The following is an 11,174-nucleotide window of genomic DNA, read 5'->3' as shown; positions in this document are numbered from 1 at the left end:
GAGTGTAAGTTAGATTATTACAAGTTGAAAAAGGAGGTTTTTAAGATTGTTTATAATAAGGGTCTGGGGTCAAGATGGAGGAACCTGGGTGTGTTCTGTCCTTCTTTCTCCTTCTTCCTGCATCCATCTTTTGGGTGATATTGGCACTTTTAGATTGGTTTAGAGTAGAACCAGACTGTATGTCTGGGGTTACAATACAGGAGGTGATCAAAGGTATCTGTTCTATCACCATCTGTTGAGGGTGGGGCAGTGATCCTGATCTCTGTGGGAGATATTCTGCTAATGGGCATCCATTGAAACCAGGCAGGGCAGTGTTCTTTATCTCCATGGGATATCTCCTGTTCATGGCCATGGTTTATAAACCAGCTGGGGCAGTGTTCTTTATCTTTTCACAGCCCATCCTTCCTCCAGCCAGTCATTTTCTGCTCATGGCCATTGAGTCCCACTGTGGCACTGATAAAATTACTGCATCCCATTGGGAGTTGCTCCAGCCAGGGGAAAGAGCCCAACATTTCTTACCAAGATAAAAACAGAGGTTTTGGGACACTAAGGGAGCCCCTTTCTCCACTGGACTCCAGAGGAAAACCGGATTTCTCCACATCACCACTGGAGCTCCGGAGGGAAACTGCACCTTGTACAGGAGCACTGCTCCAGCTGAGCCACATCTGTCACTGCAGGAGGATGCAGCCACCATGGGATGGGACTGCTGCCAACACCCTGCCTGACGGGTGTCAGGTTGTACTCTGACTGTGTCAGGGTTTGGGGTTTGTTCTTTGTAGTGCTGTATTTCTATTGTAATTTCCCTAGTAAAGAACTGTTATTCCTATTCCCATATCTTTGCCTGAGAGCCCCTTGATTTCAAAATGATAATAATTTGGAGGGAGGGGGTTTACATTCTCCATTTCAAAGAGAGGTTCCTGCCTTTCTCAGCAGACACCTGTCCTCCAAACCAGGACACTGTACAATATAAGTGATAGGTATTGGAAGATAATTGTAAATAATGTTTATGTAGTTTATAGTATAAAAAGATAGCCCCACCCCAGGGTGGGCAGTGCCTGGGGCTGAGCTGCTGAACAGACCTGGGCTGGGCTGGGAAAGAACTTTGAGATGAGATAAAATAAACAACTCTGGAAACAACAGAAGAGTCTCCTGACTCTCTCTCCAGTGCTGGGCTGGAACAGAGACTCTAAAACACACCCAGGTGTCAGCTCAGGCTCCAGAGACACCACTGACCACAGTTAATAGTTGCTAAAAAGGTGATTTATTATAAAAGCATATTTGCTCTTAAAGGCATATTTATAGATATTAAAGTTCATGGTAAGTTTTAGTACAAAGTTCTGAACAAAAGTAGGAGCTGTCCCCGGGGGTTTTGGAGAGGTTGGAGTTGTTGCTGGAGCTTTTATTTTATTTTATTTATTTTTTTTTTTTTGGGTATAGAAGATGCTGGTAGGTCAAGCAATGGTAAAAAGTAATGGCAAAACCAAAAGCAATGGCAAAAGCACTAACTTTTTAATATATAATTTTATATAGGATTTTTTTTACAAGCTAACATGTAAATTTAAACTACTACTTTTTAACTTATGAAAACTTTAATTCTTTAACATGCTAGGATATGTATAAAGTATGTGTACAATTTATTTTGTTTTATTTGAAAAATTTAAGCAGTATTTTTACTGAAGTTTTATTTTGTTTAAGTAGTGTCTAGAAAAGAGCTTTTGGAGCCTCTACTGAAAACATCACACAGGAAATTCAGGGTGATTTGGGATCAAAAAATGGAAAATTTGGGGTGCTTGAGGACCAAAAAGAGGAAAATTTGGGGTTCTTGGTGAGCAAAAAATGGGAAATTCAGGGTATTTGGGAAGCCCAGGTTCTCCTTGGCAGTGCTCAGCAGCTCCTCCTCACCCCCCCCCAAAAAAAAGAAGCAAATTTTGCGGATAAAACTTTGCAAATTAAACCTCACCAAATTTCTTCCAGATTTCTCCATGCAGACCCCAGAACTGCAGGGTTCAAGCTGCTGGATTTTTCTTTTTTGTTTTGGCTCCCAGCCTCACTTTTCAGCACTCCTGGCACAAAAGAAGTGATTTCTCCACCTTGGAGTCATCAATGAATAATTAAATCTCTTCTAGCACCCCCTACACTGAGAATGCCTTTTAAATTAAAATATTTTCCATTTGATTTTTTGTTAGCTGCTCAATGAAAATTGGGAAAAATCAGCTAATTACAGCTCTCCTAATTAAGCTCCTACAATAACCCCATAATTATACCCATATTTATCACCTTGGTGCTGGACACTTTAACCTGTTGTGGTTTGTAATTAGTCAGGGGCTGCAAGGTTCTCTCTCTTTGGGTTGAATTTGAATTTAAAGTGTGGAAACAAACTCTGTGCTTATCAAATTGTAATTGGGGTAATTTATGAGGGGTTTTTATCAGCAGCAAGCCCAGGTCAGAGATTTGGGCTGGGTTAAAGCACATTTTAAATGATTTTTATTAATGAGAAATTGTGGGATCGCTGCTGAACAGCACAAAAATGTTTTTTTTTATTTTTTTCCCAAAATAATATTGGAGAAAGGCTGAAATGCAGGCAGAGAAATGTGCAGGAGATGCCAGCCCCTGTTTTAGGAGAGGAGCTGTGGCTGGGATTTATTTTTATAAAAAAATAGGGAAGAAGCACAAGGTGTAGGAGCTGAAGGGAAGAGCTTTCCTTCTCCTTTAATGGAGCCACAAATGGCTTTACAAGGAAAAAAAAAAATATATAAACTCTCCTGGATTGATATTTGTTCAATTCTATCCATGCTGACTGCCAGGGAGAAAAATCTCTTGGCTTTTGCTGCCTGAAGGACCCAGAAATCCACAGAAGCTACTGCTAAAATATTCATATTTCATGTGTTCTGAGAGCTGGGGTTACAGAATTGTTTGATTTCTCAAAGATTTAAATTTTCCTTGGGTTTGAGGTGGAGAATTGTTTTTTTCCCCAGGTCAAAGGTGTAAAACTGCAGAAAAAAATGGAATTTTGCTGCTAAAATATTTGTATTTCACCTGTTCTGAGCATTGGGGTTACAGAATTGTTTGATTCCTCGAAGCACTGCAAAATTTCAACTATCCTTGATTTAAAGAGTTGGAGAATTCTTTTTTTCCCCAGTTAAGGGTGTAAAACCGCAGAAAAAGGGAATTTTCCTGCTAAAATTTTCATATTTCATGTTCTCTGAGAGCTGGGGTTACAGGAATTGTTTGATTTCTCAAAGATTTCAACCTTTCTTGGGTTGGAGAGGTGGAGAATTCTTTTATTTCCAGGTCAAAGGTGTAAAACTGCAGAAAAAAGGGAATTTTGCTGCTAAAATATTTGTACTTCACCTGCTCTGAGCATTGGGGTTACAGAATTGTTTCATTCCTCAAAGCACTGCAAAATTTCAGTCCCCCTGGGATGAAGAGTTGGGAAATTCTTTCCCCAGAGAAGAGAAAGGAAAAGGAAACTCCCAGACTAAAATCCACCAAAAAAACAACAAGCTGGGCTTTGATTTCTGGATCCTTTATGACCCTTTTTTTTTTCCTAAAAAAAAAATGAAATTAAATCCCAGTGAGACAGCAAATGAGGTCAAATAAATTGTTTTTATACAACAAACTGAGCTGGATGGGATTGTGGGGCTCATCAGTCTTCTGAGGACAAATTGTGGAATATTCTGGGTTGGAAACAATCAGCAAAGCCCAGCCCAACCCCAAAATTCTAAATAAACCCCACAGTCCATGCCAGAGATTGGGGAGGACCCAACAGTGCCTCAAGGTTTATTAATTGTGAAGAAGTTCATGGTAAGAGATAAAAAATTACAGCAAAATGAGGGGACTGAATAATAGTGAGAAATTGGTGAAATTCTGGCATTTTCCTGCTCTGCCCCCAATTCTGAGCCCATTCAGAGCTGATTTATTTCTCGAGGCTGCAGACACTATGAAATCAAGCCATTACAACCTTTTAAAAGCTTTCTTGCCACAAACTAAAAATATCCCTGGCTGACAGATGCAAGCTGTCAATAAGGAATTCAAGAACTCAGTGTGGAGAGTGGCAAGAGTGCAAAGTCTTGATAAACATCTCAAATTGGGTCTTACTCAGTGGGAAACAAGTAGTTTGTAGTGGTAATTGTAAAGGGCATTTTACATGGAATCAATTAAATGAAAATCTTTTAAACCCTTTTTAAAAAGAGACCTTTTTAAGTTAACAGGTGATTTTAATTGGAACCATGGGACTTGCAGCCCGGGAGGTGGGTTGGGGTTTTTTTTGTTGAGGAGGTTTTTTTGGTGGTTTTTTTTTCTTTTTGGAAGCTTTCAATATAGGGGAAAATCGATCCACTTCCATCAGCATCTGAACTCCCAGAGCCTGGCAAGTTGAGGAGTGAGGCTGAGCAGGAATTACAGTTTGGTTTGTGAAGCTTTTCCTTGCAGTTAAAAGTGTCTCCATCACTCCCTGATTGTGAAAGGTGCAGGAAAATTTATCAAGGATAATAATTTTTAATCAGAATCCTCCACCATAACCTTAAGAGCTGTTTCATGTTTAAATTTGAGTTCCAACATCCCAGCTGACACAAGCATAAGCAGTAATTCCATGTGAGTAAAATTTATAATTTTCTAACAGCCCTAAAGATGCTCTGCAGGATTATCTGCAGCAGGCAATGAGGGACAAATTCCCTTTTTAAGGGAATTATATATTTATAGAATATATTTATATTATATTCCATGATAATCTGGGCATTGCCTCTTTGAGCTGGTGAATTCCTTCTCTTCCCAATCCATCAGATCCAGCTCTGCCTGCCCTGCAAGGAGTGATTCAGGATCCAGGTAAAAGCTTGGAGCTGCTTCCCCTGCAGAGCCCCAGGGATTCACTGGGTTAAGTTTTGTGTCCTTTATTCCTCAAAAATCAACTTCAGCTCCTGGAAGCGTCTCATCCCTACAGGGGAAGAAGAGGTAGAAAATAAATCACACAACCTGCATTTGTTTTCCAGATTTGGGTGGGGAAAAAAAAAAGCCTTAAAGGAGGAGAACTGAGAAGTTTTTTGGGGGAAAAACAAAAACCAAAAATTACCTCAAAGGAGTGCTGAGAAGTTCTTGGGGGAAAAGAAAAAAACCCTCAAAGGAGCACTGAGAAATTCTTTAGGGGAAAAAAAACCAAAACAACAAAAACAACAACAAAAAAACCCAAAACAAAAAAAAAATCCAAACCAAAATCCACCAAAAACCTTAAAAGGAGCACTGAGAAATTCCTTAGGGGAAAAAAAAAAAAACAACAACAAAAACAACAACATCAAAAAAACCCAAAACCAAAAAAAAATCCAAAGGAAAATCCACCAAAAACCTTAAAAGGAGCACTGAGAAGTTCCTTAGGGGAAAAAAACCAAACCAAACCAACAATAACAAAAAAAAAAAAAACCCAAAAAACCAAAACCCCAAAAACACCAAACCAAACCAAAAAACTGCCAAAAACCTTAAAAGGAGCACTAAGAAGTTCTTCAGGGAGGAAGAAAACCCTCAAAGGAGCACTGAGAAGTTCCTTGGGAGAAAAAAAACCAAAAAAACCCAAAAGCAAACCAAACCAAAACGAAAAAAAAAATCAAAAACTAACAAAAACAAACAACAAAAAAAACCCCAAAAACCAAAACCCTCAAAGGAGCAAAAAATCCCTCAAAGGAGGAGCACTGAGAAGTTCCTTGGGTGGAGGAAAAAAAAAATTCTCAAAGGAGCACTGAGAAGTTCCTCGGGGAAAAAAAAGAATAAACTAAAAAACCAAAAAAACCAAACCAAACCAAAATCCACCAAAAACCTTAATAGGAGCACTGAGAAGTTCCTCAGGGAGAAAAAAAACCTCAAATGAGAACTGAGGAGTTCCTTAGGGAAAAGAAAATAAAAATCTAAAAGGAGCAGTGAGAAGTTCCTTGGGAGAAAAACAAAAAAAAAACAAAACAAAAAACCAACAAGAAGAAAACAAAAAACAACCCAAAAACAAAACAACAACAACAACAAAAAAAAATCCTCCAAGGAGCACTGAGAAGTTCCCCAGGGAGGGAGGGAGCCAGGACAGCCTGGTGGATCCGGGATCAGCTCCTGGGATTTCACTGCACTCACATCCTGCTGTTATCTCAGTAAATAAAAATGCAGCAGAGGAAGAGCTGGAGGCTCCTGGGAGGGGAAGGAAATGCTGGAGGATGGGGCTGGATGTCAGGGATGATCTGGGCTTCCCTCCGTGGGGCTGAGAGGGTTTTGTTGATTTTATGGCAATGTTTGGGACACAGGAGATGGGAAAAAATCCCCCCAAAAGCAAAACACTTCCCTGGGAGTGTCCAAGGTTGGGCTGATGGGGCTTGGAGCAGCTTGGGAAGCCCAGGGTGTGGAACAAGAGGAGCTTTAAGGTCCTTTCCAAACTGAGGAGAATGTTGGGTTTGTCTTTACAAACTGGTAAATAAAACCAGCACTGAGAGAAAAAAGAAACAATGGGATGGATTCCACTGATGGATGAATGGAAAAAAAGATATTTGCCTTTACAAACAAGCTGTAGGTTTGCTGATAAATGAAATTGGGTGTTGGAAGATGAGAGAAACAATGGGGGGAGAACTATGAATTCTGTAAGAATTAAAAATTAAAAGGGAGGGTTCTACATCAGAGGGGAATCTCAGGTATTGGTGTTTGGGAAGTCTGAGCCTCTCAAGTACCTCAGCAATGGGGACAGAGAGAGGGAAATTGGGATAAAAAGGAGGCTGAGCCTCCAAAAATCTGAGAGATCCCAGGGGATGCCCCATGGCCTGTCCCTTTATTGGAATAAAGCAAAAATGACTTCTCTGTCTCCTTTTTGGACATGAACCTCTGGTGTTTGTGGATTAATTTTCCTGACAAACCCACCCCAAGGTTCCCTACCACAGCTTTAATCCCCCCTGCAGTGACATTTCCCCTCACCCCCAAACCCAGAGTGACCTCCCAAAGGGGAGGGAGGGGAAACTGAGGCACAGCCAGGGGAGGCAGCCCCTCCCTGCCCTGCATTCCCAGCTCCCCCCCTGGAATTGCTGTGCTCCTGCCCAGCTCCCAGTGATTAGTGGCACTGTGAAGTTCTGGAGTGGGGGATCCAATCCCAGCCTCTATTTGGAGGGGTGAGTGTTGTGCAGTTTTTTTCCCTGCCTGCGCCAATCTGCACAAATAGGCTTTTAAATTAAGCAGTGATTTGGAATATAAGTGAGTGCATTTAAGCTGCTAAGAGATGGAAAGATCCTAATGGCTGAAATATTTGTCATATCACAAATAAACTGGCTGGATCGGGAGCCACTAATATAACTAATTTTTACCAAATCCTTCACTGCTCTGTGAGAGAAAATGAGGTCAGCACAGGTTGAGGCAACAGCAAATGAGCAGCTGCCAGGAGGCAGCACAGAATACTGATAAAGGAGTGCAGGAACTGCACTGCCTGCCCACAGAAACAGGAATCACTTTGTTCAAATGAAGATATCGCTTCTCCCAGAGCATCCAGCCTCTAATGGAAAGGTGCCAATGAACACAGGCTTCCAATGGATCCGGAATACAAATGCATTCCTAAGGCTGCCCACACCTGGGCTCGGGCAGGTTTTGTTCCTCTGGGTGATTTGGGGTGGGGGAGAGGGCAGCAGGGTGTCCTGGGGCAGCTGATGAGAGCCCCTGGCACTCCCACAGCTCCCCTGGGATTCCCCAGGCACAGGAATTAAACCCTGACTTAATGTGCCATTCACAAGGAGGAAAAATGACATGAAGAGGAATTTACAGTTCATTCCACAGCAAGAGCCAAGCCCAAATCCCACAAAATTCGTGCCAGGAGGAGCTCTTGTACTTCTAGAGGGTGAGGAGCCCCCCAAAATCCCCTGGGTGCTCATGTGGAGAACTCATCCTCTAGAAGTACAAGAGTTGCTCCTGGCACAAATTTTGTGGGATTTGGGCTTGGGAAAACAGGGAAAAACTCCTTCATCATCAGCCTGTGCTTTCCCTGCCGTGCTCTAAAAGCTGTCCCAAATATTTGGGACCAGATGGGATGCAGCCATGGGCTGGTTCTAAGGGAAAAACAACAGAATTGTTTGAATTCTCATAGAGGATTCAAGAACTTTTGGGGAGGGGGATTTTGTCTCTCTCCCACAGGCATGAGCAGCCTTAGAAAAAGAGGAATATTTTGGGTCATAATCGACACTTTTCATCCCTAAACCCCAGAAGAGTGAAAAAGAAAAAACAATTCCATGGGTCAAATGAGAAACTGAGGCACGGAATGTGTTCCAAATGAATGATGGAGTGTCCTGACTGGGGGGGAGCCACAAGGACCCAGTCCAGCCCCTGGCCATGCCCAGACACCTGAACAATCCCAAAATGCCCAAACACTCCTGCAGCTCTGGCAGCCCCGGGGCAGTGCCCATTCCCTGGGGAGGAAGAACCTTTCCCTGGAAGGAAAAATCCATCCTGACCCCCCTGGCACAGCTCCTGCTCCTCCAGCTCCAGGAGACCGAGCACCTCCTGCACTGTGACCCCAGCATGGCAAAACAGCTCAGAGAGGGAACCAGGCTGTCCTGATCTTATTTGGGATCTTATTTAATGCAGGATCACTCAGATCCAACCCCAAATCCCTGTGCCCTGGGAGAGCAGCTCCCCTGGGATTAATCCCCAGGGAGGAGAACCTTGGAGAGGGGCCCAGGCTGTCCTGATCTTATTTGGGATCATCTTGGTGCAGGATCAACCCCAAATCCTATGGGAGAGGAGCACTCCTGGGATCTATTTGGGATCATCTTTAATTCAGGAACAACCCCAAATCCCTGTGCCCTGGGAGAGCAGCTCTCCTGGGATCAATGCCCAGGGAGGAGCAGCTCAGAGAGGGAACCAGGCTGTCCTGATCTCATTTGGGATCATCTTTAATTCAGGATCAAGCCCAGATCCCCATGGGAGAGGAGCTCTCCTGGGATCAATCCCCTCAGAGAGAGCTCCAGGCTGTCCTGATCTTATTTGGGATCATCTCTAGCTCAGGATCACTCAGATCCAAACCCAAATCCCTGTGCCATAAGAGAGGAGCTCTCCTGGGATCAATGCCCAGGGAGGGGCAGCTCAGAGAGGGAACCAGGCTGTCCTGATCTCATTTGGGATCATCTTTAGTGCAGGATCAACCCCAGATCCCCATGGGAGAGGAGCTCTCCTGGATCTATTTGGGATCATCTTTAATTCAGGATCAACCCAAATCCCTGTGCCCTGGGAGAGGAGCTCTCCTGGGATCAATCCCCAGGGAGGGGCAGCTCAGAGAGGGAACCAGGCTGTCCTGATCTTATTTGGGCTCATCTTTAATGCAGGATCAACCCCAAATCCCAAGGGAGAGGAGCTCTCCTGGGATCAATCCCCTCAGAGAAGGACCCAGGCTGTCCTGATCTTATTTGGGCTCATCTTTAATGCAGGATCAACCCCAAATCCCATGGGAGAGGAGCTCTCCTGGGATCAATCCCCTCAGAGAAGGACCCAGGCTGTCCTGATCTTATTTGGGATCTTCTTTAATGCAGGATCAATCCCAAATCCTATGGGAGAGCAGCTCCCCTGGGATCAATCCCCTCAGAAAGAGCTCCAGGCTGTCCTGATCTCATTTGGGATCATTTTTAATGCAGGATCACTCAAATCCAACCCCAAATCCCATGGGAGAGGAGCTCTCCTGGGATCAATCCCCTCAGAGAGAGCTGCAGACTGTCCTGATCTTATTTGGGATCATGTTTAGTTCAGGATCACTCAGATCCAAACCCAAATCCCTGTGCCCTGGGAGAGCAGCTCCCCTGGGATTAATCCCAGGGAGGAGAACCTTGGACAGGGGCCCAGGCTGTCCTGATCTTATTTGGGATCATCTTGGTGCAGGATCAACCCCAAATCCCCATGGGAGAGGAGCTCTCCTGGGATCTATTTGGGATCATCTTTAATTCAGGAACAACCCCAAATCCCTGTGCCCTGAGAGAGGAGCTCTCCTGGGATCAATGCCCAGGGAGGAGGTGCTCAGAGAGGGGTCCAGGCTGTCCTGATCTTATTTGGGATCATATTTAATGCAGGATCACTCAAATCCAAACCTAAATCCCATGGGAGAGGAGCTCTCCTGGATGAATCCCCTCAGAGAGAGCTGCAGACTGTCCTGATCTTATTTGGGATCTTCTTAATGCAGGATCAATCCCAAATCCCATGGGAGAGGAGCTCTCCTGGGATCTATTTGGGATCATCTTTAATTCAGGATCAAACCCCAAATCCCCACGGGAGAGGAGTTCTCCTGGGATCAATCCACGGGGAGGAGCAGCTCAGAGAGAGAACCAGGCTGTCCTGATCTCATTTGGGATCATCTTTAATTCAGGATCACTCAGATCCAAACCCAAATCCCTGTGCCTCCTGGGAGAGGGGCACTCCTGGGATCTATTTGGGATCATTTTTCTTTGAGGATCAACCCCAAATCCCTGTGCCCTGAGAGAGGAGCTCTCCTGGGATCAATGCCCAGGGAGGAGGCAGCTCAGAGAGAGAACCAGGCTGTCCTGGTCTTATTTGGGATCATCTTTAGTGCAGGATCACTCAAATCCAAACCTAAATCCCACAGGACAGGAGCTTTCCTGGGATCAATCCTCTCAGAGAGGGGCCCAGGCTGTCCTGGTCTTATTTGGGCTCATCTTTAATGCAGGATCAACCCCAAATCCCATGGGAGAGGAGCTCTCCTGGGATCAATCCCCTCAGAAAGAGCTCCAGACTGTCCTAATTTTATTTGGGATCATCTTTAGTGCAGGATCACTCAGACACAACCCCAAATCCCACGGGAGAGGAGCTCTCCTGGGATCAATCCTTTCAGTCCTGATCTTACTTGGGATCATCTTAAATTCAGGATCAACCCAAATCCCTGTGCCACAGGACAGGAGCTCTCCTGGGATCAATCCCCTCAGAGAAAGCTCCAGACTGTCCTGATCTCATTTGGGATCATCTTTAATTCAGGATCAGCCCCCAAATCCCACGGGAGAGGAGCTCTCCTGGGATCAATGCCCAGCCAGCCCTTGGGAGCATCAGCCAATTTAGGTAAAATAAGCTTGCCATGGATTAGCAATTGCAACAATTCCTAAATGGAACAGGAGAGGGGTTCATATTTGATAACCATTAAAGGGTTTAATGAAATAATGATAAGGCAGAGCCCTGAGCCTGGC

This window comes from Catharus ustulatus, chromosome 28, assembly GCF_009819885.2.
Source record: "Catharus ustulatus isolate bCatUst1 chromosome 28, bCatUst1.pri.v2, whole genome shotgun sequence".
In the NCBI taxonomy this organism is placed as follows: Eukaryota; Metazoa; Chordata; class Aves; order Passeriformes; family Turdidae; genus Catharus; species Catharus ustulatus.
The sequence above is the reverse complement of the archived record's forward strand: the minus strand, read 5'-3'. Positions refer to the sequence as shown.